Genomic DNA, 6,328 nt, shown 5'->3' on the forward strand with positions numbered 1-6,328 from the left:
AATTTAATTGTATTTATTCGACTTAGTTGAGTGCACACTTCTGAGTTAACCTTTAATCTGGCTAAAATTAATCCTAGATCGAAAGATTGGACTAAATAGGCCTGCTATGAATAGTAGACTACCCTGACGAGAATGAAAGTTAAGTTAGTGGTACTTTAGGATAGAAAGTGGACCGAAAGGACATTTCAACATCCGTCTTACATTAATTCGTCTGAGTCATTTACAGCTGAGTCACTGGACTACCGTAGTGAACCGAAATCCTGGCATGTCCCTCTCTATCTGATAGTTTAGTCTTATTTCTTTACCTTTATTGCTCTTGCCTTTATTTCTCTTCCCTTTAAAACTCGTAGTTTAGATAACAATTCAAATAACCCCCCCCCCTATTTGTGACCAAATAGACAGACTACTACAAATATCTTGCCTCCCTGTGGAGATCGACCTGACTTCCCTAGCTATATAGTTAGTTTAGTTAGTTTATTTTTGACAGGTACACGACAGACGTGTCAATTACTAGAAAAATTATTGGTTTTATAATTAATAAATTGCAGGAAAAAAGTAGAAAACCACAGGAATCCTAAAAGTGTAACTTGCATCGACATTATATGGGAAGAGCTGGCTATATGGGTAAGATGGAGGATTGGTATGAAGAAGAATTAAATGATGCCTTGGCTAATGATCTTGATGCTGAACCCGAAGCTACTCAGAAAAATGTTACGAAACTTCTTGAAGATAGGGGTTATTTGTGGGTCAAAGGACATACCCCTTCATCGAAGGACCTTTCGTCACAAATGCAAGAGTTGATAAGTGAAATAGTAAGTGAGCTTTAACAATTCAAGGTCCGGTAATTTTACATATTTCAGGAGTAGAAAACCGTCTTGTGCGCTCCCTTGTTTCCCACACTGTAAGGGTGTTTTTCTGACACAGCCACTAGACCAGTTTCCTGCCTTCCAAATGAGCAGAACAGAGAAGTATGATATACTGAACAACGGAATGAGAGACAAATACTGAAAGTAGATTAGATTCAAAATAGACTAAAATATTATTTTTGTCTAAAATATAATATTAACCCTGTTTATTTGAACAGAAATATTGTCTGGTTATTTTTGTCTAAAATATTAACCCTGTTTTCATTTGAACAGAATTATTGGGAGGAGATGAAGAGAAAAAGGGAGTTTGTTCCTTCTGGAAGAGAAGATGTGTTAGTTAAGGCCACTGGAAAATTTGATCGCCCTGGATTCACAAGAGGAATTGGAGGCTGTGTTGGTATTACTAGCTTTTTTGGAAAATCAAATAGTCCTGGAGTTAATAGGAAGTTGTATACGGAGGATGATTTTACGTCATTTAAGGAAGAGGTGACAAAACATGCAATGGCTAAAGTAGAAAGCTTGGTTAAACAACATGTGTCACAAATTTTAAAGGATCAAATCCAACTGAAGTCGTCATATGACATCGAAATTTACAAGACTACAGACGTCTCCTCCTCTCTCCCTCTCGAGAGTAGTACTCATGCTACCAAGCTTAATGATCCCTTCGTTGAGTTAAAGGTATATAAAATATGTATGACCATACATCTTATATATGTATATATATTACTAGTTTAGTTAAAATTTTACATTTTCCTCTTATTCATTATCGCAGGATCCCGTTCCATGTTTCTTTGTTCTTTGGTGAGACGGAGATCGTTGTCGCCGAGGGAACAGTTTGGCCATGGGTAGAAGGTAAGTTGGTGCACAACTCACTATTGACATGTGAAAATGCTCACGTATCCATTGATAATATCATAGATGGGAAGGCATTACTTCCAATTCCGTGGGATGAACATGAAAGGGTTGGTGAGGTTGTCGGAAATTTCGCACAGTGGCCGAAATCATTGGTTTTATTAGAAGCAACCGAGGTAAAAAAATATGCAACTACTAATTTATCAACTATATATATATATATATATAGATTTAGGATCCGGTGAGAACGAATACTCGGTGAGAACGGTGAGAACGAACTAAATAAGCTTTATTTAATTAAACACACAGTACAATTGTTTTAAAAGAAAATAAAAACACGGCAACAACCTCCCACCAACCCAATTCCCAACATGTCATGCTGCCGCCACCAAGAGACGGCGACCACCACGACAGCCACCAGCACGACCAGCAACAGACGACGCCGACGACACAACCACTACCATCATACGCCGGCGAGCCTGTTACTGTCTCATTCTCAATCAGTCACTGTCGCGACCAGATTTGTGCCGCTGGCATGTTTCTTCCAATGGCGATGAACCTGATTCGTGACAGAAAAGTCGTCGGCGACAACTACTTTACCATCCTGAAATTCGACAACAGCTGATTTCCATTTGTATGCATTCACACTCTATCACCAGTCAACATCTAATGACGACACCGGTCCACCACCCGTGACCCACCTTCGTTATTTTCCCATCTATTTCAATGTATCTACACGAATCTTTGATGTATCTAGCCAGTATTTTGATGTATCTAACATATATACACAAAATTATTTATTAGGCACATCAAAATTGCTATGAGATACATCAAAACTGCTTTAAGATACATCAATATCAAAATTGCTCCGACCTTTAATTTGATGATGAATCTGATGATGGTGACGGACAAAGCAAAGGTGATGGTGATGAGGATATCTCTAGTGGTGCGACTTGACCTAACGCTACTGAGGTTGAACCGTTGAAGACGATGATGGTTCTGTTGAAATGTAACTTCATCCGACGGGAATATCGTCGGAGCTCCGGCCGCAGACAAGTATTGTAATTGATGGAATTGATGGATTTAATTGATGAGATTATTATTTGAGCTCCGATTACATGGGCTCTTGTTAACATTAATGGTTAAACATTGGTAAATTGAAAGGAAATGGGTGGTCAGAGTTTAAGGATTAACAATGGTGAATTGAAAGGAAAGTAGTATTTTTTTTTTTATTGTTTTTTGGAAAAAAGTTGGGGTAGTAAAATGGGATGGCAGTGAGTAACTTTTCAGATGGACTTACGAGGAGAGAGAGGGGATTTGACTTTTACTAATAAGTTTGATGGGTTTAATTTGTTGTATCAGCCGTAGATTATATTTAATCTAATGGTTATAAGCCGTTCTCACCGTTCTCACCGAATGTTCGTTCTCACCGGATCTTGACTCTATATATATATATATATATATATATATATATATATATATATATATATATATATATATATATATATATATATATATATATATATATATATATATATATATATATATATTCAAAGGTCAAGAAACTAATTAAGTGTTGTATTATTTCTAATTGCTAGGGTGATCCTAAGGCTAAAGATAAGGTTCAACGGAGTATGCCAAAAGACACTGATAATTCAGCAAAGATACGGCCGTCTAGTGGTGGTGGTATTAAGGAGGTTCAACTGGACGCGGTAATGGTAATGAACCACTTGTTAGATTTACTTGTAGATGGTTTAATTATTTTTTCTCTCTTATTTGGTTCTTAAAACTTGTAATCTTTTGGCGAAGGCAACAAAGAGCAAAAAGGGGCCACTAAATAAGGATGAGTTAAGTCGTTTGGATGTCCATTGTCAAAGATTGGAACACATGATCTGTTATGCTTGTTCGGGAGGATATATGTTGTTTACTATAGAGATCGAGAAGATGGTCTATTCATATGAAAGCCCGGTGAAGCTGTTGATCATGCTTGATGATATTAGGGAGATGTTCAAATATGAATGGTTAAATATATCCATACTTCAACTTTGGGGAAGGTATCTTCTTATATGACTATGACTATGGGACTCAAGCTGTTGTATTATCCATTTATATACTTTTTATGAATTTTATTCTCATAATAATGTAGCTTCTTATATGACTATGGGACTCAACTTGGAGTGACGGAAAAATTAGTTGGATTTTTGTGCCCCGATAGACTTTGCACATATATGCATTCCGAGGTTGAGACGGAGAGATACTTAACAGATGCTTTAAAAGCTCAAGAAAATAAGAGATATGTGATGGGTGCTTTTTATGAGGCGTGAGTTTTACAATTTTCTTATTTTTTTCCTGCATTTCATCACTTAGCTTATGACCTAGTTAAAGGATTTATAAGTTTTTTTTATATAGCTCGCATTGGATGTTGGTTGTATTCTGTCTTAGAGATAATATTGCATATATTTTTGACTCGGATAAGGCGACAAAGAAGACATGGCAGATAAAAAGCTGCTTATCATGGTAAGTTCAATCGACTAGCTAACAACATTAAATTATATGTATGAATGATTGATAATATGATTACTTTTCATGTATTCAATTTCAGGGCTTGGAAAAGGTATTCTTTTAGGGCTGGAATACGTGATATGTCAAAAAAAAAATGAACTCTAAATAAAAATGATTGAGGTATGTAGCTGTTTTCGTTAAAAATTCAATTACGCCGAGAATAGCTGCCTTTGATATGAATTGTGCCTTGAATTGCCTTTGGTATGAACTAGTCTTGAGCTACCTTTGCTACCATTTTCTTGTTTGTATTGATTGGTAAGGAGTCTTTATAATTACGGAAAATTCACATGGTACCCTTAAAGTTTACAACTTTTCCCATGGTATCCACCTTTTTATGTTTGGGATCAAGGTACCCTTAAGGTTAAATTTTTGTGCACAAGCTGCCCAAAAGTCTTACTTTTTATCCTCTCTCTTATAACATCGTTAACATTTAACAATATCCCCTTTACCAACTTAATTAAAGCTAATGTTAATGTTAAACACCTGAATTTTTTTTCCTAATTTCCTAATTATCCCATCCTTGCACCATTTTCAATCTATCATCCTCAACCCACCGCACATACACAACACATCAATAATCTCTCCGGCCTCACTAATCCGAACACCGTCCGCTCTACCTTATTACATCCTGCTCCAGTACTCCACCATCCTAATTCTAACAACAGCCCAAAGTGTAGTGTAGTTGTGAATCAACTGATCTTCAAAATATCACCATCACCCACAATTAAAATCGAGGGCAAAGAGGATGAATGAGTAAATAATACAGTAGCATATGTTGATTTACCAAAGTGTAGAAACTAAAGCAATAGCAATTAGCAAGTATGGACTATGCAGTATGTATCACTTTGTTCAACTATGAAGGGAAGTATCACTTTGTTCAAGTGTTTGTGGACTTGTGGTTAGATTGGGAAGAGAGTTTATGCTAGGTGTATGATATTCCTGTGGTGATGATTGGTGGTAGTAGATAGTGAGTGTCGAGTGTCGAATAAGTTTGGCTAGTGGTCTAATCTTTAGTGGGTTGAGTGTATAAACTTTATTAAATATTAAATATTTTTAATCATCTTCCTCAAAGCCATTAATTATAACACTCTAGAATTAATTTGTGACACATCAATAATTCCGTTAGAAAGTTACCAGAAGTTAGTAAATTTGGCATATAGGCAAAAATGTGAAGTTTAGGGGTATGTTATACACAAACTTAAAAAGTTGGGTACCGTAGGAAAAGTGGCAAACTTCAAGGGTACCACGTGAATTTTCCGTTATAATTATATGATGGCAATGTTAAGAAGCCTTTATAGTTATATTAGGGTATGTTCCTTATTTATGGGCACATGTGAGACTTGGTTATTATTTTGTGTTTATGTTCCTTATAAAATAAGGACATATTGGGGTATGTTCCTTATAAAATAAGGAAAGGTTCAAGGTTTTGACAAGTGAATATTAAGGACATATATTTGTATGTCCTTGTCATTTATCTACTTCTTTGTTGATTTTGTATAAATGTAGTGCTCGAGCAAAAGCAACCTGATTGTCCTTGTTGGCTGTCTACTTACTCTTGATTTTGTATAAATGTAGTGCCCTCAACAGCCGCAGAGTTATGAGTGCGGTTATTATGTTATGAAGTGGATGTATGATATTACTGTACGTTACGCATCATCGGAGGACGACATAGTAAAGGTAGCTTGATCTATTGTCTCGAACTGTTTGAATTTTTATGTATAGATATTGTTCGTATAGAATGTCCATGTGTAGATATTGTTCGTATTTTCTAAGTGTGGCCTAATAATCCTTGTTTTTGTATGTAGTGTATTTCAGATTCGCAAATGACAATTGAACAAATGAATGAGGTTCGAGAGCTTTGGTCGCTTTATTGTGGAAAGAACGTCTAGAGTATGTATGATTTAGATTTCTCGAAATTGTAATTGAAAATACACATTTTGCGTCGTAGAAGCTTGTAGTGTACATTTTAAATTATTTTGAATGGACAGAATTGTATACGCTATGATATTTTTTTGGTATAATAAATATGTAGTTGTGTTTAAAATTGT

The 6,328-nt window shown here is 35.7% G+C and overlaps 1 long non-coding RNA gene across 1 annotated transcript; it reads left to right on the forward strand.

Annotated features, from left to right (window-relative positions):
- Positions 1-3,835: 3,835 nt before the first annotated feature.
- LOC141633702 (uncharacterized) lies at positions 3,836-4,400 on the forward strand. Its single transcript, XR_012538485.1, has 3 exons — positions 3,836-4,038; positions 4,128-4,235; positions 4,321-4,400. It is a non-coding gene; the product is annotated as an uncharacterized LOC141633702 (long non-coding RNA).
- The last annotated feature ends 1,928 nt before the right edge of the window (positions 4,401-6,328 follow it).

Source organism: Silene latifolia, chromosome Y (assembly GCF_048544455.1).
Source record: "Silene latifolia isolate original U9 population chromosome Y, ASM4854445v1, whole genome shotgun sequence".
Taxonomy (NCBI): Eukaryota; Viridiplantae; Streptophyta; class Magnoliopsida; order Caryophyllales; family Caryophyllaceae; genus Silene; species Silene latifolia.